Source organism: Lissotriton helveticus, chromosome 3_2 (genome assembly GCF_964261635.1).
Source record: "Lissotriton helveticus chromosome 3_2, aLisHel1.1, whole genome shotgun sequence".
Classification (NCBI taxonomy): Eukaryota; Metazoa; Chordata; class Amphibia; order Caudata; family Salamandridae; genus Lissotriton; species Lissotriton helveticus.
The window spans coordinates 495,492,998-495,515,118 of record NC_136062.1 but is presented as its reverse complement, the minus strand read 5'-3'; the positions used below and the strand labels follow the sequence as shown (position 1 = coordinate 495,515,118).

Sequence of the window (22,121 nt, the reverse complement as noted above, 5' to 3'; positions counted from 1 at the left end):
ATAAGGGGCATCCCTGGCGGGTACCTCTAGACAGAGTGAACCTGTCGGTGATAGTACCATTGAGGCGAAGACGCGCCGTGGGAGCTGTGTAAAGCAATTCGACGGTCGCCACAAACATAGCCGGCATGCCCATCCTACGCATCACTTCCAGAAAAAAAGGCCACTCAAGGGTGTCGAACGCCTTCTCAGTGTCCAGAAAGACCGCAGCCGCTGGAACGGTCGGATCAATTCTGTGTAGGACCGAGAAGACCGTACGGAGATTCAGGGAAGTCGACCTTTGGGGCACGAAGCCAGACTGAACCGGTGAAATGATAGAATTCACTAGCAGCGCGAGCCGCATAGCGAGCACCTTGGCAAGGATTTTATAGTCTAGGTTTAGGAGTGACAGCGGTCGATAGGAGCCGCAGATCGTTGGGTCTCGGCCAGGTTTGGGTAACAAGACAATAACTGCCTCTCGGAGCGTAGGCGGGAGAACACCGGACTCCAGGGCCTCAGCGTACATCTCGACCAGGATAGGAACCAACTCCTCCTTGTATGTTTGATAAAAATCGGCTGTGAAACCGTCCAGGCCCGGCGCCGAGGATCCTTTCAGCGAGTCTATCGCTTCTGCGATCAGTTCGGGAGTAATAGGGTGCGCCAAGAAGTCTTGCATGTACTTTTCCAAGAACACCATGGCTATTTCGTTGATGTAGGGACCAGGGTCGCGATTTACCCCCGTTAGTGCAGATTTGTAGAGATGCTTGTAATAGGACAAGAAAGTGTTGCAAATGTCAGGAGTGTTGAAGTGAGGTGTGCCATCTGGAGCCACAATCTGTGTGATGTACGCTGCCTGCCGGGGGGGGCGCAAAAGTTGTGCCAATAATCGTCCCGGTCTGTCCCCCTCGCCATATTGGCGGGCCGAATGGTACTTGCCTAGGTATTTGAGTTCCCTGTCCGCCGTGTCTCTGAACTCTAACAGGAGTTTGTTGCGTTTGGCTTCGTTAGCCGGGGAGGGGTCAGTCAGGATCCGAGATTCAATGGCCGATAGGTCAGTCTCAATGCGGGATAGGGTGGACCGTATCTCACGCAGCGCCCCCACGTGCTTGGTGATGCAGACCCCCCTGATTGTTGCTTTGAATCCCTCCCATAGTGTGGCTCACGTAGTCACGGAGCCGGTGTTGAGGTCAAAATAGTCCTCGATCGCCGAGCGGATCTCCTCCGTGAACACTGGGTCCGCCAATGCACGCCCAGGGAATCTCCACTGCCTCTCATACCCACCCAACCTGGGGATCGCAAGCGCCAGAATCACCGGAGAGTGGTCAGATATGGTGCGTGGAAGCGTGCGCAAGTCAGTAACCCATCCCGCCAAGCCCGGGGACAATAGCCAGTAGTCAATCCTGGTACTCGTGTTGTGGTACCCAGAGTGGTGCGTGAAGGACGGGGAGGCGGCATTACGGGTAGCCTCAATGTCCTGTAGTGTAAAGTGGGAGCATAAATCCGCCATCGCCGCGCGGGATAATGGGTTGCGGTCAGGGGAGGGGGATGTGCTGTCCCTGCCGGGGTTCATTAACAGGTTAAAGTCGCCCCCCAACGCCAGAAGGTCAATATCTGCATGAACCAGAGACATGTGCAGGTCCGCCAGGCAGGCCGGGGAATCGACATTAGGGCCATAAACCCCCACAATGGAAACCTTGTACCCAAACAGCAGCCCGTGCAGAATCACATATCGTCCCTCCCGGTCCACCCTGCTATCGGTCAGGACAAAGGGTAAGCGTTTGTGAACCAAGACCGCCACCCCCCGAGCATATCTACTGAAGCAAGAAAACACTCTGTGTGCGCCCCAGCTCCGTGCAAAGGAGGAAGTGTCTGAGTGCACCATGTGCGTCTCCTGCAGTACTAAAATATCCACATTATGTCTCGCTGCATACTGTAAAACCTGTTTCCTTTTCCGGGTGGAGTTCAAGCCCCGGACATTCCAGGTCCTCAACTTTAGCATGGAAGGTCCAGTCTGCAATCCTACTCGGGCCATAGAGCCAATCCAAAAATCGTGGGCAGAAGGCCACCCGTGAACAAACCATTGCCATGTGTCTCGCGATCAAAATGCAGAAGAAGAAAACAACACAAAAAATACAAATAACCCCACCCCCCACCACCACCCAGCCTCCCAACAACCCGTGAGAGGCAGAACCCCCCCGATTTGCATATCCAAAAGGCATAACAGCGAGTGTAATGTAGGAACAGTTTGCATACAAGGTAGCACTACACAAGCTAGAAACCCCCAGAGGACGCTACGAAACATATCAGCCCGCGCTAGGGGGGGAGGCAACGCTAACCCCCGGGCAGGCAATCCAACGGAACATTGAGAATGTCACAACAGGATAAACATGAAGGAACAGTAACCACTCCCGAAACCAATAAGGATCCAAGACTAAAGCGGAGTGAGCAATCAGCCCTGTCCAGCGTCTGTGAACAGGTCAGCGCTGACCTGCGTGTCCGACCGCGGGGGAGAAGTGGGCCCAGAGCCGGGGGCCGAACCAGACCCAGACTTATAAGTGTGACAAAAGTCTTGAACCTCAGCTGGAGAGTCAAAGATGCGATACCGGCCCTTGATTTCCACTTTCAGTCGAGCTGGGTAGAGCATATTGTATTTTAGGCCCAGGTTACGAAGAGCCGCATTGACGCTGGTGTATTTTCTCCGGGCCTCTTGCACCATAACTGTATAGTCCGGGAAGAATGACAGCCTGCTCCCCTGCCATCGCACCTCACCCATTTCTCGCGCCGCCCGAAGCGCGGCATCCCGGTCTCTGAAGTTCATGATCCTTGCGATGATGGGCCGGGGTAGCTGTCCCGAGCTCGGCCTAGGCCCCAATGACCTATGTGCCCTCTCCACTACAAAACCGGACGTAAATGTGTCTTTACCAAACAGTTCGATAAGGAGAGTTTCCACAAAGGTATCAAACCGGCCAATGGCAGTCGTCTCCGCCACGCCAAGGATTCTGATGTTATTGCGCCTGCCACGCGCCTCCAAATCCTCGTTTTTAATGGCAACTTCCTTTAGAATTTTCTCCACCCTCTCGAGTCTCTTTCGGGTTTTAGAGGAGTCGTCGTCAAGGTCGGATATTCTAGACTCCGCCAGGTCCAGACGCCTATCGTGGGCTTGTACTGTGGAGTTAATGGCGGACAGCTTCTGTTCCAGGCTGTCGAACCTAGTGTCCAGGGCTTTGAAGCCAGCCCGCATCTCCCCATTATAGTGGCCATCATGGACGCCGCATCTCCAGCAGGCTGTGTCGCCAGGGTTCCAGCCGCAGCGCCCGGAGGGGGGTCAGCGGCAGGGAGAGCCTTGTCAAAGTTGAGAGTCTTTTGGGCCGGGTCTTTTTTCCCCATCGTGGTGAATGTGTGGTGTGGCCGCAGTCTCTGCGACAAAGGAGGTGAGCGAGGATCAATGGCAGAGGCAGGACGGCCCCCAGCAACCGGGCACGCGGACAGGACAGCAGGCGAAGGCCCAAGCCGCAGTCAGGGTAGCAGGGATACAGGCAGCCGGGGAGCTCAAAATGGCGCCACGAGGATCAGTGGTAGGCCTCCCAACCGAGGCGTCAGCAGTAGCAGCTGTGCGGGGCGACGGAGGGCGGCGTGGTGTTCAGGCGCAGTGCGGGGCCGCCACACGCTACCAGGGAGCGCCCCCGGACCGACCAGCAAGCTCGCACCCCCCTCCCCCCGGACCCCCGAACGCGCCCGCAGCACCCCCCTCCAACCCGGCCCAAGACCCAAATCCAGTCCCCGGCTCCACTCCCCGAGCAGGCCCAAATAGCTGCCCTCCCCCGGGAGACCGGAACCAGGGCCTTGACGGGCCGAGCGGCCAGGGGGAAGCAGCGCGCGGAAGCGCCAGAGCCAGGGGATGAAAAGGGTGGCGGCGGGGCCGCAGTCCGCCGAGGTGCACTCACCCGACTCTCCAGCGTTGCGGGGGAGAAGGCGCCAGGCTCTGCAGGCCTCAGATTCCCTCCGTCGCGGCCGCGGTAATCAGCCGTCCCCGCGGCTCAGGAACGTCCCCAAGGCTGCCCAGGATCATCAGGCGGCTGGACGGTGCAGTTAGTGATGGCTGGGACGTGGATCACATTCCGTTTCGTCCGATTTGGGCGCCCGCCCGGAGGAGCTTCACGGCAGTGCGGCCATTGCGGTTGCCGCCGTGGCCACGCCCCCCCCTCTACGAAATACACTCAACATAACATTATCCATGTGTCTATGTCAGGACACCTTCCCGGGTGATAGTGCGCTCTACAAATACACTTAACATAACATAACATTATCCATGTGTCTATATCAGGACACCTTCCCGGGTGATAGTGCGCTCTACAAAACACTTAACATAACATTATCCATGTGTCTATGCCCGGACACCCTCCCGGGTGAGAGTGCACTCTACAAATACACTTAACATAACATAACATTATCCATGTGTCTATGTCAGGACACCTTCCCGGGTGATAGTGCGCTCTACAAATACACTTAACATAACATTATCCATGTGTCTATGCCAGGACACCCTCCCGGTTGATAGTGCGCTCTACAAATACACTTAACATAACATTATCCATGTGTCTATGCCAGGACACCCTCCCGGGTGAGAGAGCGCTCTACAAATACACTTAACATAACATTATCCATGTGTCTATGCCAGGACACCCTCCCGGGTGATAGTGCGCTCTATAAATACCCTAAGCATAGCTTAACATTATCCATGTGTCTATGCCCGGACACCCACTCGGGTGATTGTACGCTCTATAAATACCCTAAGCATAGCTTAACATTATCCATAACCTACTTGTTTTCCCCCGTTGTGGTAAAAATCAGTGCCAGGTGCACAGATTAAGTCTGCAGTGAAGTAAAAACTAATGCAGTGTAGAGGTTTCCTCGTCTGCTAGCGCTGCCTTTAGATTTCTTAAACTCTAAATGCCCTCTTACTGGGAGTGATAATCAGTGCACCATACATATCTGTAAATACCCCTTATGGGGGTGTGGAATCATTTTTCAAATCTGCTTGTTTTAAGGGCAGATTAATACAGGAATCAGCTTGCCCTTTAAAGAAATCCACTTGTCCAACCTACTACCTAAATATTAGCTGGACATGAGACACATTTATAGCTCTTTTTAATAGTACGAACATGTCCGGAGTTGGGACAGCTGGAGAGGGTCCTGGGTGCAAAATTGGTTGAGTACTTTTTATTGTAATTTTTATTAGGAATGTGTTAGTATTGGTACTTGTGATGCAAAGGTGATAGATCTCTGCAGTATGAGCATTAACTCACGTGTACAGAAGTTGGAACCTGGGACACCTTAGCAGGAAATAAATACATGGATCCCTCCAGATGGTGCATTTACACTGTTTGTCGACTGGGATTAAATCTCAGATTGATAGCACTAAATGTGGTTCAAGTATTGGTTCCAATCAACAGCAAATGACACCTATAACTCTTGAAGAATCACATTTACATGGCACTTAAATCTCATTTTTAACTCACAACATATATTTAAACCTATTATAATGTATAAACAATGTTAATTCCATTTCTATTTCTGCTCTTCTTTTGTAACTCGTTTTCTCCCCTTCAGACCTATTTCGTTCATATTTTTGCTGATATCTATTATTTACTTTACTCTATCCTTTGTGTTCTGTGAGGGACTGAAGATGGAGGTAACTGCTCACCAGACAGGGCTCCTTCCTCCTCTGCAGCAGGCTGCACACACCAGGAGAGGCAGGAAGTGATGTCACTGCCGCTGCTGGTGCTGTCTCTGCCGCCGCTGACCCGGAAGAGGAAACCCTTCTCCCTTTCATCCCATGTGCAGCTCATTGGGTTTCATCAGCAGGCGAGGAGCGCCCTCTGGTGGCCGTTGATGGAACCACCGTCTCCAGGCTCCAGCAAAGAATACATTTCACATAAACAAGCATTTATACCTGTAAAGACCTGGGATTCCAGATGTCACAGATGTGAATGTTTTTAAGGGAAAGACAGTTCAAGTACAGGGCCTCACACTTGGTTGCTGCTGTGGAAAAGTATTTATAGCTTCACTCCAGATGAGCATCTTCCAAACACTGATGTAAAGGACGTAAGAGTATTTTTTTAGTTATTTTTTATTTATTTATTTTAAAAGTTGTATATAGCGCTAGCTTGATCCATAGGTATCAGAGCGCTTTACATACACACAGTAAACAGCAGAAAGGATATTACATTACATAGTAGGCCGGCAGTAAGGAAGCAAAGCAAAGAAAAAAAATACAGCATGGGAAATAAATATGCAGTGCAGCGGAGGGGGAGCGAGCAAGAAAAAGAAAAAGAAAAAACGGTGCGAATGACATAGTCCGGTCACCCACTATCCTTGAATGTTCAGAGAGAAATTTATTTTATTTATTTATTTATGAAGGATTTGTAGAGTGCATGGCTGCCTCAGCGGCGAGGCGTCCGAGCGCAACCAGAAACCAGAGGAGGAACAGAGAGACCACAAGCGCCTGAACCGCAGATAGTGGGAAACAGCCAAGATTTTATAGTCTTATGAAACATCAAGAGATTAGGGATGTCTCGAATGTACGCTGGGAGAGAGTTCCAGAGTTTGGCCGCCAAGAGGCTGAACGAACGCCCCCCAGCCCTCGCTCTCCAGACTCGAGGGACGCAGACAAGCCCATGGTCGGAGGATCTCAAAGCACGCCTGGGCATATAGGGCTTCAATAGACCAGATAACCCAATGTGGGCTTGGTGCATCAGGATTTTGTAAGAGATGCACAGCACCTTGTACTGAATACGTTCTTCGATGGGCAGCCAATGCAGCTTGGGAAGCACATGCGACACCGACTGGGATCTTGGTAGAGCCACTAACATACGTGCTGCTGCGTTCTGAACCCGCTGCAGGCGTTTTATGCTAGCTTTGTTGGCACCCAGATATAAAGAGAGAGGAGACAACTCGGATTTAGAAGTCTAGGTAAGTTGATGTTGGTCATGAAAGTATTTGTTTAGGAGATGGAGTTTCAGGTCCCTTTTGAAACAGGAGAAGGAGGGGTTGCATCTGAGGACTCCAGGGAGAGCATTCCATATCCTGGGAGCGTTGCCAGAAAACAATCGGTATTGGGTGGTTTTCTTTTTCAGTTTTGAAGGAATAAGAAGGAGTGAGTAGGAGCTTCTCAGCGTTCTGTATTGCCCTGCTCTTATCAGTTTGTTATTTAGGTAGTTGGGGTCAGGAGAGTGAAGGGTTGTGTGTGTGATGCAGGCCAGTTTATAGATACATCTGCCTTGCATGGGAAGCCAATTGAGGCAGTTGAGAGCTGGAGTGATGTGTTCAAATCTTTTAACTCCAGATATGAGTCGAACAGACATGTTCAGCACTGCCTTTAGAGGGGCAGGTGAGCTTTTGGAGTCCCGGTAAAGATGGTTTTCCCGTAGTCGATTTTAGAGAGAACTAGGGATTGGACTACTGTCTTGAGGTCATCGTGTTGTAGAAAAGGTTTCAATTGTTTGGGGTTTTTCAGAGAGAAAAGAGCACTTTTTTCAGAGTTTTTGATGTGGGCCTCCATTGATAAGTTCTTGTCAAGGGTGATGCCTAGAGACTTAACTGAGTCGGATAGGACGAAGGGGCAGTTTAGGGCAACCAGATTCTTTAGCCACTCTTGGATTGGGCGATGGTTACTTTTTGGAGAGAATAGGATTAGTTCCGTTTTGTCCTGGTTGAGCTTTAAGTGGTTAACGTAGAACCAAGTTTGGATCTCGGTTAGGGTAGTATTGAGGAGTTGGATGTCGCTGGGAGACTTGATCCTTAAATACATTTCGGTGTCATCCACGTAAAGGTGGTAATTCACTCCAGCTTTTTTAAATATGCTTGTGAGGGGCTTCATGAAGAGATTGAAGAGGGACGGTGAGAGGATCGAGCCTTGCGGGAACCCAAGTGTGACTTTAGTTGGCTTTGAGAGACAGGAGTTAATTTTAATTTGTTGCGAGCGGTGTTGAAGGAAAGAGGTGAACCATTTTAGAACTGTGCCATTTATGCCGGAACGTTTCGCCAGGGTCGCCAGAAGGGCTGGATGGTTTACTGTGTCGAATGCAGCAGATAGGTCAATAAGGATGAGTAGGCAGGCATCACCTCGTCTAGGGCCTTGTGAATGGCGTCGGAGATGTTGAGCAAAGCTGTTTCCGTGCTACAGACTTTTCTGAAACCAGATTGAAAGGCGTCGAGGAGGCTGAACTCATCAATGTGTTTATTGAGTTGGAGGAGAACACATTTCTCCAATGTTTTTGCAAGGAATGGGAGGTTAGAGATAGGTCTGAGGTCATTAACATCATTAGGATCAGCCCCAGGTTTCTTGAGAATGGGTGTTATTTGTCCTAGTTGAAGGGAGTCAGGGACACAGCCTGAGGTGGGAGAGGCGTTGATGATTTTTGTCCATAAAGGGGAAATAGTGTGGTTGAGTTCTTTTATAATTGTGGAAGGGAGGGGGTCCATAGTGGGGGAGGAAGGTTTTAGATTCGAAATTATCTTGAAGACCTCGCTTACCGACATTAGCTCAAAGTCGGACCAATGCGCATTGTTTTTTAGCTTGAGGTAGGTCTGATTGTCCTTGTTAAGAGCCCTTTCCGAATGGTCAAGGGAGGTTGAAGGGGGGCAGGTTAAGGGGGAAGGAGGGTTAGCAGATTGTAAGAAGGATTGATCAATTTTAGAGACTTTATTAGTGAAGAGGGTCGCAATTTCTTCACATCGCTGGTTGGTGGCTTCGATTTCGAGGGAGTGCAGTTAGATTGGCTATTAACAATGTTGAAGAGTTCTCTTGGTCTGTTTTTCACAAGAGCTAGTTGGCTGTGGAAAACAGATGTGAAACACAAAAAAGAGCAGAACAGGTCAAGGAGTGGTGTATAACTAAACCAGTCACTAAGGGCCAGTAGGGTATGAACGCAAACTAGTGTCGTTGAGAGTTATTGGAAAACAGAACGCTAGAACAATTCCCATCAGACCACCCATTCGGTGGAATTCACGTCACATGGGAATTGCTGATCAATCCAGAACACATCCAGCCATGTAGTGCCGGTGTGGAACTAGACGTCAGAAAACTAGCCATGATGTTTTCCATAAAGTGGACTAACATTAATGTGCAGTGCGAAAATGATGGTGAAAGATAAAATTAGCTACACAGATTCTAAGAGAACGTACATATAGAAAGCTGTGTGTCAAAGATTAAAACCACGCCTGGTAGGAAGACTACCTTTTGGCGCTGTGCAAAATGGTCAACATGTTTCAGCTCTAGGGGCATTGCCCCAGCTTTCTTCAGGACCTACAAAATAGACCAGCTACTGCAACTATAACTACAATTAGTATGTTAGATGAAAAATTAACAAAGGTTTACTGTTAGACTGATACATATCTACCAGCAACTTCAAAGTTTGAACGTCCACTGGAGAGGAAGCATGTCTTCTTCCTGTCAAAAAACAAAAATTATTGTACAAACAACACCAATATTACATACACAGCCACCTGAATACAGAGAGACCGTCTAGTCAAGAACACCTGCATGAATAAATGACATTCTGCATATATGAAAAAAAGCATAATAGCTTAATCACTCAGAGGCATTTCCTCACAGTGATACTCACCCAGCTTTGTGTGGGTGAAGGCCTCACCTCACCCGGCGACCGCTCGGGATTATGAGGCCCCGCTCTGCGGTGTAGAAAAAAGGGATACAGTGAGCACACAACTCTACTAGTCCCAAGCCAATTGCTCTACACACATAACCCAACGAACCTGTGATAAGTAACCCGTCCTCCAGAGAACCACCACATGGACCATCCCCTACGACACCTTCAGAGCCGCATGTGCTGCACTATCAACATGCTACTAAATAATCTTATGAGATTTCCTCATGTGAACACTATGAAGTGCTCTTAAATATTCTGTGTAGTGTAGAATCTCATCACTAGGTCACAACTGTGAGCTGCTATAGAACCCAGTCAGAAGACAATGGTGAACTGGATTAATAAATATCAAAAATAATGGGCAACCAAGTCCCCCTTAAATTCTTGAAAAGAGCAGTTGTATGAATAGTAGTACCATCAAGGCTAGATCTTATCTAACATTGCCTGTAAGTACTAACTGGAAATGTTTCCCCTACATGAAGATACTCAGAGAAGGAAGGTGCCTTCAACCTCACCTGTCCGTCGGTACCCCTATCCATATGCCAAGCGGTCGTGGAGGTGACTGCCAGGACGCCCCTCGCCCTTATATAAACACCGATGGAGTGAAAACGGGGCATAGTGGGCGTGCACACAATCTCGGAGCATGCGCGAAGATAGACACTACTCCTTCGCGCATGCGCGTAAAATTCAAAATGCCGAGAGTGACTTGTTATGTTGGCAAACGTGATCGTTTTTTAAAAGGGGTGAGTATGTTAAATCACCTATGTAAACTACAGTATTCCAGGCTCTCTACGTGAATGCTGTATCAAAGTGAAAGAACTGGAGTCAGCCCACAAATTTACACGCATGCCCAGAGCGGAAAGCGCTGTTCACTCGGGCATGCGCCTGACGGCAAAACAAGGTGTTTGACATCGGTGTGGGCTGCGATATCCTGCGTATGTTTCAAATCCTGATGTACTGAGAAGGAAGTGGTCTACTACAGTACTCATTTCAGGATATAAGCATGTTATGCATTATAGTGGTTGGAAACCGAACCAATTCATAACGATAAGGTTGCTTTCATTCTGGATAAAAAATAATTATCCGATTGGAAAGCACTCATAAAGGCGAAGGTACAGGGTGTGCCTATGTGTATATTCCCAAGTGAAGACCGACAAATTCAGAGGAGTGTAGGCACTTCCAGGGTACATTCTGTAGTAGAACGTCATTCACCCTAATGGCGGATTGTCACAGAGTTTTTTGCGCATCGTTATATTGCGCAAGTGCAGAGTAGAAGTGGTATTGCTGCCATCATGTGTCACAGAAGGAGGGACAGTAGTGGTAACTAGGAGGACAAGGGCAACGCACACACTTAGGTTGGGTGAGCTAGAGAAATGCAAACCAACATTGTTCGCATTTATATGAATAGACCCGCAACTAAAAAGTTGCTCTAGATACTAAGAAACAAAGGTATGGAGGGTCAAGGGGAATATTTAATGACCTGTCTGCTCACTCCCCTATTGTTAGGACATGAAACACAAAAAAGAGCAGAACAGGTCAAGGAGTGGTGTATAACTAAACCAGTCACTAAGGGCCAGTAGGGTATGAACGCAAACTAGTGTCGTTGAGAGTTATTGGAAAACAGAACGCTAGAACAATTCCCATCAGACCACCCATTCGGGGCCTCATAATCCCGAGCGGTCGCCGGGTGAGGTGAGGCCTTCACCCACACAAAGCTGGGTGAGTATCACTGTGAGGAAATGCCTCTGAGTGATTAAGCTATTATGCTTTTTTTCATATATGCAGAATGTCATTTATTCATGCAGGTGTTCTTGACTAGACGGTCTCTCTGTATTCAGGTGGCTGTGTATGTAATATTGGTGTTGTTTGTACAATAATTTTTGTTTTTTGACAGGAAGAAGACATGCTTCCTCTCCAGTGGACGTTCAAACTTTGAAGTTGCTGGTAGATATGTATCAGTCTAACAGTAAACCTTTGTTAATTTTTCATCTAACATACTAATTGTAGTTATAGTTGCAGTAGCTGGTCTATTTTGTAGGTCCTGAAGAAAGCTGGGGCAATGCCCCTAGAGCTGAAACATGTTGACCATTTTGCACAGCGCCAAAAGGTAGTCTTCCTACCAGGCGTGGTTTTAATCTTTGACACACAGCTTTCTATATGTACGTTCTCTTAGAATCTGTGTAGCTAATTTTATCTTTCACCATCATTTTCGCACTGCACATTAATGTTAGTCCACTTTATGGAAAACATCATGGCTAGTTTTCTGACGTCTAGTTCCACACCGGCACTACATGGCTGGAAGTGTTCTGGATTGATCAGCAATTCCCATGTGACGTGAATTCCACCGAATGGGTGGTCTGATGGGAATTGTTCTAGCGTTCTGTTTTCCAATAACTCTCAACGACACTAGTTTGCGTTCATACCCTACTGGCCCTTAGTGACTGGTTTAGTTATACACCACTCCTTGACCTGTTCTGCTCTTTTTTGTGTTTCATGTCCTAACAATAGGGGAGTGAGCAGACAGGTCATTAAATATTCCCCTTGACCCTCCATACCTTTGTTTCTTAGTGTGGAAAACAGATGCCTTTTCCCTGAAGATGTGTTTTTTGTATGACCGCCGAGCAGATCTAAGATGTGCTAGGTGCAAGGACGAGGGGCTTTGTCTCCAAGACCTTTCCATTTGTCTGAGTTGACTCTGTTCATCATTCAGCTCTACGTTAAACCAGGGTTTTGATTTGGTTCTCCATAGTTGTTTGAGTTTGAGGGGAGCTACTTGGTCTAAAACCTCTGTCATTCTTGAGTTAAAGGGTGAAGTAAGGTTATCAGCCGTCCATGATGAGGGATGGAGTTGAAGATGGGGATGAATCTTGGCTTTAAGTTTGGAAAGAGGTATTTCTTTGATGTTTTGGTCAAGAGTTTAGGTTTGACAACACAAATAGGTTGGAGTCTGGCAAGTGTGTCACTCCTGAACAGAATGAGGTGGTGGTCGGACCAGTCAATGGGTGTAATCCCTCTCAGGGAGATCAGATCGTTGTTGGTTATGATCGCATCTAGTGTTGCACCTAGAGTCGGTTTATTGCAGAGTTGCTTGAGGTTATATATTTCCAGAAGGTTGGAAAGGTTCAGGACAGTAGAGTCTTCTGAGTCGTTCCAGTGGATATTGAGGTCACCCAAGAACACGTCTTTAGTGTCTGTCAAGGAGAATCGTGTTATTAGGTCTATTAGTTATTCGAGGAAAAGGGTACGCTTTCCAGGAGGATGGTAGATGGTGTGGAATTTGATGGGTGGCGTGCCCTTGGTAGTGAGTTTGACGCCTAGGTATTCAGACAAAAGGTATTCTGCAGATTTGAGTTTGGTAATCTGTATTCCATCTCTATGAATGAGGGCTAGTCCCCCCCAGTTTTGATTGATCTGTCTTGTCTGATGATGTTGTATCCTGGAGGGGTGAGAATGTCAAGAATGGGGGTGGAGTGGGCATTGAGCCAGGATTCTGTGAGGAAGGTGATGTCAATTTCTTCAGCGAGAGGAGCTTCATCAATGTCAGTAGCGTGTACTGCTGATCTGCAGTTTAGGAGCATGCAACAGAGAGGACAGGGAGCCTCGATAATGGGGGGAATTAGGGTGATAGAGGCGTATTGATCAGGGAGTCTAGTAGAGTGGACAGTATTCGAGATTCTGTTAGTGCCCATAATAACAGGGATATGGAGAGGTACTGACTTCTGGTACAAAGCGAGCTGAGAGTCGTAGAGCTCCTCAGGTTTCAGTACTGAAAAGGGTTGGCTATCCCTGTTGGGACTGAGAGCATGGTTCGATGATGGGTTGGAGGGTCAAGGGGTGCTCTGTGGGGCCATGTGAGATGGATTGAGTGTAGTAAGAGCACAACAACTCGGGGGGAGGGAGCTCGGTGGCTTAGGTCTGTTAAGAAGGTCTAGTTGTAGGTAAAGGAAATCCGCAGCAAGGGAGTTTATTTTCTGCTCGATTCTGTTCAGTTGCTGTGCTATTGAGCTGAGAAAGTTTAAGGTTTTAGGAAGGGGTCGAGGATGACTTGGGTCTATTGAGGGAGATTGAGCAGGGGTCCGGGGTTGGATGGAGTCCCCGGGATTAGGATAGGGGGGAGGTTGTACGCGGGGAGTCGGTGTTGTAATATTCCTATTCGAGGGGTTCGGTGGAGGAGAAGTGGGACTGGTGTCCAAGTGAGGAGGGAGAGAAATTCTGGGACGGACATCAGAGTTCTGGGCATTGTCAGAGAGATTGGCGGTGGAGGCAGGTTGTGAATGTGGCAGCACGACAGCGGAAGAGGAGTATGTAGTGGTAGAAGGGGGTAGAGACACAACTGGATTGGAACGGACGTTAGACGGGGGAATAAGGGTCGGGGGAACAGGGACAGTGTAGGTGGTAGGGGTAGATTTTGAAGGAGGCTTCCGATTATCAGGGTAGAGAGGGGAGAGTCTGTGTGGTCCTTGTGATTAGGAGAGGGGAGAGGTTAGACACAGGGAGACGAATTTGTAATGTTCCCATTCACAGAGTTCAGAGGAGGAGAAGTGGGACTAGAGTCTAGGTGAGGAGGAAGAGAAATTAAAGAAAAGTCATCGGAGTTCCGGGGCGTGTCCGAGAGGATAGAGTAGAAGGCGGGTTGTGTATGGGGGGTGTGACAGCGGAAGGGGATGGTGCTGTTGTAGAAGGGAGGAGAGAGACCACTGGATTGGAAATGACGTTAGACCAGGGGGTAGGTGGAAGAGGAAGGTTGTGAAGGAGGCTTCAGATTCTCAGGGGTGGAGAGGGGAGTGCCATTGGGGATTTCAGTCGCAGGAGGGCTGAGGTTGGAGACCAAGTTGTTAAAATTGGCCTTGAGGGGATTGTTAGTTGTGAGTTTGTTGCTCCTGGTGTGATCATTAGATGTGAAAAATGTGGGTGTAAGGGAGAGTAAGAATAGGGGTGGTGGGATTGTAGAGGGTGATGGTGGAAGTCCATGAGTTGAGGAGAGGGTCTTCAGGGCAGGGAGATTGGATCGGTTCCACGATGTTCGTGAGGGTAGTGGGGAATGGGGAGAAAGGGTTTGATGGCTCAGTTGAGTTAGCGAGGAGAAAAGTGTGGGGAAGAGGCGGTCAAAAGTGGTGAGGTGCGGGTCAGTGGCCTGTATGAGAATGGTTCCAGTTCTGTAGATGGAAATGGTGAGATCCCCTTTGAAGGTCGGGGAGATGGTAGTGGAGATTTTTCGCCAAAGGGAATTGTTAATGACTTTGCGACTTGAAGGTGGAGAGAGAAGGTGTTTTTCCATTGAGCCGGGCGATTAGTGTAGAAAATGAAGTTTGTTTTCGTGCTGCCGTTGGTCGCTGAGTGATAGTTATCCACAATGAGTGTTTCAGGGTGTTGTTTTAGAGTGCTGTGCTTGAAGTTCTTTTTTGCATTACTGGTCATTTTGTTATTTTTGTAATTAATGTACCAAGAGTTGGTTCCGTAAAGCACGAGATTAGAGTTCCGGGTGGGGTTAGATGGGCGCACAATTGAATGTTAAGAATGTCGAGACGTAAATAAACTAAAATCACTTCAAATAGAAATTATGCCATCTAATTGTACAGTGGGGATGATTATTGGTTCTCCTTCAGCTGAATAGTTTGAGAGGGTTGTTGGTCAATTGCCCATGCCTAGATGGCCACTACTGAGGTTCGGTCAGTACCAAACCTCAGTAGTGGCCATCCGGAACTAACGATAGGATCTGTGTAACTAGGCCTCCGAGGCTCTCGTATCTCACCACTGGCCCCAGTACGTCTCGCTTCCTATCTGGAGGGAAGGACTCATTGCCTGTAAGCAGGGGGCCCTCGACCCGAGGATCTCCTCTTTCTCGGCAACCCCTGTTCTCTGACTCGTCTCCTCAAGGGGGGCGACGGCTCCAGCCCCAGCTAGCAGGGGGGCCTCGCCAGCTGTCAGACTGCATCGTACCAGTCAAAACAAATCAAACTTCTCTTGGTAGACGGTGGCAGGCAGAGGCTCTCGACTGCCCCACAGCCTCAGGGGCAAGAGAATCCATCATCGGCATACCGCTGATCCTCGCCTCACTGAGCTCTCCAGAGCCCAGCCCAGGTCATTCATCCGCTTGCTATGAGGCCCCTACTCAGCCCACCCAGGTCGAGCTGCCATGTTTCGCCCATCCGGGGTGCAGCAGCAGGTTTGTCAACTATATCGGACCTCAAGCGATGTCGCCCGGTCCTCGAGGGAAAGGTATTTCAGACTTGTTGAAGTTGCGGCAAAGTTGAGTGATTACAGAAAGGTGACAACTGGAAGTGGCAGTCTGTATTTCAAAGAATATATCTGTATTTCAATGAATATATGAGCATATCGGTCAGTTTTACAATTAAACTGGGCAGCTTATTTATTTTTTAAATAATTTATTTGCAGGTTTTTAAAATCCACAGCGTGGTACATAGGAAAGTAAACAGAGGAAAATACCAGGGAGTTTTAAACACCAGATCAAATAAAATGTAGCATAGGTCAAGCCCTGCCAAGTGTCACACATCAGGCGTTAGACTAACGCATTTTAGTGCGGGGATCCGCATCACCGCACTAAAATGCAAAGTCACTCATCATAGCGCTGCCGCTTCTTCCTCATGGTCACCGGGCTATAGTACATTATGTTAAAGTAGCAGTCATTTGAGCAAGCAGCGGGAGTGCGGGCCACGAGCTGGCCAGGGTGGCGCATCTGTGGCAGAGCTGGCTCAAATAAAGCACTGGACAGACATGGGCTGAACTGTGCCACTCTACACACTGCGCAGAAGTCATGATACGTTGCCGAGTGTTAGCGGGCTGTTGGATTCACTACTGCGGCGGCTGCGTTTACGTGACATGGCATAAGGACTGCAACAGTGTGTCTATCTCTTGAGAGGGAGACAGGAAGTTAAGTTACTCCAGAGGCGGGAGGGGACGCGGTGCGAGCGGGCGGCAGTTACGAATGTTTGTGTAGTATAAGTGGCAGCCACTGCTCGTGCGGCTGTCTGTGCCGAATTGGTCACGGTGCCTCATCATGCCGTCCTGCGACCGGACCTGTTCCGAGAAGAGAGGTCACAGACTGTCATCAAGGAGAGGCGGCTGCGTGGCTCACTGAGGTGTTTAAAACTAACAACCCGACAAATTCCGAGCCTGTCTCTCTGCTCACCGCTCTCCAGGCTCAGGGTGGTGCCGCTGTGGGTTAGGGTCCATTCAGATGTCCCATGGTTGATTTATTCACTGATTTAAAGCAATGACTAGATTTGAATATTATTTTGAGTTCTTCTGGCGGAGGGCCTCCAGTCCATGCTCAACCTCTCAGTGCTGCTCTGCAGGAGTTTGCGCTCACACTGGCGCCAGACAGGAGTGTTCTTAAGTCCTGCTGTGCCCCCTGCTGTCTCATCAGCCCTGGCCCCTAGGCAGAGATTCCATGTTTGCGGGTCTTTGATGTAAATAAAATTAATCATTCTTCATGTGTGTTGCGGGAACGGTGGGGTCCTGGTGTCCGTCCAGACGAGCTCTGTGCTGTATTATTTTCAAAAGGGTCTTATGTTAACTGTTGGCCCGAAATCAGAAACACCACTCCAAATATGCGGAACCAACTGCTGTGGCATGAAATCCAGCACAGGGATACTTGCCAAGCCAAGCAAGGAGATATCTGCAGACATCGCTGGAAAGTACCAAGCTTACGGATCCCTGGAACACTCAACTTGGACATTCAGCTTTCAAGAAGTTGGCATGGAAATGTGTAAAACAAAGTGCGGTGGGAGAGGACGAGCTAACCTTTACAGATACATCCCATGCCTGGATGACCTAGAACGCTTACAAATTATTTACACCACAAAAGTACTTTAATCAGGGCTACTCCAAAGAGACAAAAATAAAATTCTTAAAGCACAGATTGGGTATCCTCCCGTGCTTCCAGCATCTTCCACCATGGCTGAGGGCCATAACCCAAAGCACGTGTAGGCTGTGCAACTCCACGCTAGGAGACATCTTACACCTAATCTGCCCCTGAAAGGATCTACATCAAGAACGGATACCGACATTAAAAGCCCCCCTTAAGCAGCTAGGTATCCGCACCAGGAGACAAGCGGTGTTGGCTTGCTTTAATCCGGGAAATACGTAGCTGAACTGCAGACTAGTAAACTACTTAAAGCTGGCGAAAAAAAACACTTAATATTGGAATAGCCATATAAATAAGCCACACGAGTAAGAAGCCCTACTGGTGCAACAAAGTTATAATCCGGGACTTGCCTCAATGGACAGAGCATCAGCACTTTTCTAGAGCAACAATTTTTGAGCAGGAACTAACAACAAGAACATTAAATTCTATAGGGCACCTTAACACGCCTACCTCCAGTACCAGCTAGGAACAGCAAATGCACTGCACTTTATCTTGCGAACAGATGAACCTTGCCATCGCCTGCATAGCCGACTTTCTTTGTAAAGTAATTTTGGTTCCTGTATTATGGTTTTTATCATTGTACAACAATAATTGTAATATTTTTTTCACGCAAATGTTGTAATGCTTTTAAATAACTATGCAAAATAAAAAATAAACTTGAAACTTGAAACTATTTTCAAAATATTCTGCAGACTGTCAACAGTGTAATGCATCCCTGAGCCTCCAAAATCAAGAGAGGCCCAGCACCGCTGCTATCAGCGGAACAACAGCACCGGTTCACGCGATTGGCAATCCAGCAGAACCCTGTGGACCTGACGTTTGTAAGTGGCTTGTCCAAAAGAAGCGAGCAATCAGTGCTGATAGAGTGATGTATGCGGTTGGAGGGGTGACGTACATCTATGAAGTGTTATAAGCAGTATTATAAATGGAAACATAGAAAAAGTGCTGCTACTTATTATCTATAGGACCTATTCCCTCCGCCTAAGTGCTGCTTCTCCCATTAAATGTATTACAGCAGTGCTGTGAAGTACAGATGCTCTTTCTTTTAAATTAAAGTAGTGCAGGTACTCAGTACCAGACGCCATCTGCTCAGTTAAAGCAATAGTTTACATGAAGAAGGTTGGAATAAATGATCACTCTGGTAAGGTTTTGTATCATGGAATGGCAATTTTACACAGGAGAGAGCGGTGTCAATTATCTGCGGTGCAAGCGGGTGTGAAGCCAATCAGATGGCAGGATTCCCAAATATCGATATCTGTAAATTCCGATATTTCTCCCAAACTACTGAACAGATTTACACCAAATAAACAAAAGCGTGCTTTCTAGACCAAGACCCTTCTCCCTGCCAAATCTGGGGTAATCCCGTTCACTCGTTCGACCTGTAGCCTTGTCTAAAGATTCCTATGGAAAATGTATGGAGAAAACACATTTTGGGACCCCTTTTTTCTCAGCTGCCCCTTGATAAATCACCCCCACGCTTTCAAAATAGGAGCTGATATGAACAAAGAATTAGTATGGAAAATTTCATGAAGATTTATCAAACGACGCCAAAGTTATACGCAAAACAATAAATGCTCTTCCTATGGAAACTTGGACCTAACTATAACTACCTACTGACGACCGCCAGTAGGTAAAAATTATATATACATATGTATGATTCTAGAACTGTATTGTATGTAATGTATTGAATGTAATACATTTTCTGGGACTACATTAACCTCCTGGTGTTAATAAAATCTCTGGTTGAATAAAGAAAAAGAAAAATGAGTGGCATTTGTGTCCCTTCCGCTCTCATGTCAGAGGCCCAAATATGGGAAGGTGTCAACCCTATCGAGGCACACCCCTCCAGGCACCATTGTGTTTTGGCAATATGCTTCCCGCCAAATACACCCCCACTTCAGACTTGAACCGGAAAGTGTCACGTGAGGTAGTGAACCTGTTCCAGTCTAATTTACACCACACCCAGATATCACTCCGTAGAGACTGCAGAGTTTCCATCAAGGTTCTTGGAGTCCCCTGTCTAGCGCCCCCTATCAATGGCACTGGACACTGCCCTCTCAAACAGCAACCAGACAGATCACTTTAAGACAGTTCAGCGAGCATCGGCGAGGTGAGGTTGTGACCAGAGGTATCCCTGTTCGGTCGTGAGCTGGTTTGTGTGAAGGTGACCGGCTGGCTTCCATTCTCCTCACTCCATGGAGGTGACCGGCTGGCTTCCATTCTCCTCACTCCATGGAGGTGACCAGCTGGCTTCCATTCTCCTCACTCCATGGAGGTGACCACCAGGCTTTCATTCTCCTCACTCCATGGAGGTGACCGGCTGGCTTTCATTCTCACTCCATGGAGGTGACCACCGGGCTTTCATTCTCACTCCGTGGAGGTGACCACCGGGTTTTCATTCTCACTCCATGGAGGTGACCAGCTGGCTTTCATTCTCACTCCATGAAGGTGACCGGCTGGCTTCCATTCTCCTCACTCCATGGAGGTGACCACCGGGCTTTCATTCTCCTCACTCCATGGAGGTGACCGGCTGGCTTTCATTCTCACTCCATGGAGGTGACCGGCTGGCTTCCATTCTCCTCACTCCATGGAGGTGACCGGCTGGCTTCCATTCTCCTCACTCCATGGAGGTGACCACCGGGCTTCCATTCTCCTCACTCAATGGAGGTGACCAGCTGGCTTTCATTATCCTCACTCCTTGGAGGTGGCCAGCTGGCTTCCGTTCTTCTCACTCCATGGAGGTGACCGGCTGGCTTTCATTCTCCTCACTCCATGGAGGTGACCAGCTGGCTTTCATTCTCACTCCATGGAGGTGACCACCGGGCTTTCATTCTCCTCACTCCATGGAGGTGACTGGCTGGCTTTCATTCTCCTCACTCCATGGAGGTGACCGGCTGGCTTTCATTCTCCTCACTCCATGGAGGTGACCAGCTGGCTTTCATTATCCTCACTCCTTGGAGGTGACCAGCTGGCTTCCATTCTCCTCACTCCATGGAGGTGACCAGCTGGCTTTCATTATCCTCACTCCTTGGAGGTGGCCAGCTGGCTTCCGTTCTCCTCACTCCATGGAGGTGAACGGCTGGCTTTCATTCTCCTCACTCCATGGAGGTGACCAGCTGGCTTTCATTCTCACTCCATGGAGGTGACCACCGGGCTTTCATTATTCTCACTCCATGGAGGTGACCAGCTGGCTTTCATTCTCCTCACTCCATGGAGGTGACCGGCTGGCTTCCATTCTCCTCACTCCATGGAGGTGACCGGCTGGCTTCCATTCTCCTCACTCCATGGAGGTGACCAGATGGCTTCCATCCTCCTCACACCATGGAGGTGACCGGCTGGCTTCCATTCTCCTCACTCCATGGAGGTGACCGGCTGGCTTCCATTCTCCTCACTCCATGGAGGTGACCAGATGGCTTCCATCCTCCTCACACCATGGAGGTGACCGGCTGGCTTCCATTCTCCTCACTCCATGGAGGTGACCGGCTGGCTTCCATTCTCCTCACTCCATGGAGGTGACCGGCTGGCTTCCATTCTCCTCACTCCATGGAGGTGACCAGATGGCTTCCATCCTCCTCACACCATGGAGGTGACCGGCTGGCTTCCATTCTCCTCACTCCATGGAGGTGACCGGCTGGCTTCCATTCTCCTCACTCCATGGAGGGTACCGGCTGGCTTCCATTCTCCTCACTCCATGGAGGTGACCGGCTGGCTTCCATCCTCCTCACACCATGGAGGTGACCAGCTGGCTTCCATCCTCCTCACACCATGGAGGTGACCGGCTGGCTTCCATTCTCCTCACTCCATGGAGGTGACCAGCTGGCTTTCATTCTCCTCACTCCATGGAGGTGACCAGCTGGCTTCCATTCTCCTCACTCCATGGAGGTGACCAGCTGGCTTTCATTCTCACTCCATGGAGGTGACCACCGGGCTTTCATTCTCCTTACTCCATGGAGGTGACCGGCTGGCTTTCATTCTCACTCCATGGAGGTGACCACCGGGCTTTCATTCTCCTCACTCCATGGAGGTGACCAGCTGGCTTTCATTCTCACTCCATGAAGGTGACCGGCTGGCTTCCATTCTCCTCACTCCATGGAGGTGACCGGCTGGCTTCCATTCTCCTCACTCCATGGAGGTGACCAGATGGCTTCCATCCTCCTCACACCATGGAGGTGACCGGCTGGCTTTCATTCTTACTCCATGGAGGTGACCGGCTGGCTTTCATTCTCCTCACTCCATGGAGGTGACCAGCTGGCTTTCATTCTCACTCCATGAAGGTGACCGGCTGGCTTCCATTCTCCTCACTCCATGGAGGTGACCGGCTGGCTTCCATTCTCCTCACTCCATGGAGGTGACCAGATGGCTTCCATCCTCCTCACACCATGGAGGTGACCGGCTGGCTTTCATTCTTACTCCATGGAGGTGACCGGCTGGCTTTCATTCTCCTCACTCCATGGAGGTGACCGGCTGGCTTCCATTCTCCTCACTCCATGGAGGTGACCGGCTGGCTTTCATTCTCCTCACTCCATGGAGGTGACCGGCTGGCTTCCATTCTCCTCACTCCATGGAGGTGACCAGATGGCTTCCATCCTCCT

The 22,121-nt window shown here is 49.0% G+C and overlaps 1 protein-coding gene across 5 annotated transcripts in view; it reads right to left on the bottom strand.

Moving 5' to 3' along the window:
- The window catches only part of LOC144826104 (uncharacterized), a 133,377-nt gene that overhangs the window by 59,829 nt on the left and 51,427 nt on the right, over positions 1–22,121 (bottom strand). The window contains exon 1 of one of the 5 annotated variants that reach the window (XM_078684489.1): positions 9,378–9,414. The exons of the other annotated variants lie outside the window; for them this stretch is intronic. The gene's annotated coding sequence lies outside the window, so the exon portion shown is untranslated. Of the gene's footprint in view, positions 1–9,377; positions 9,415–22,121 lie in introns of those variants that run through there. 5 annotated transcript variants of the gene reach the window in all.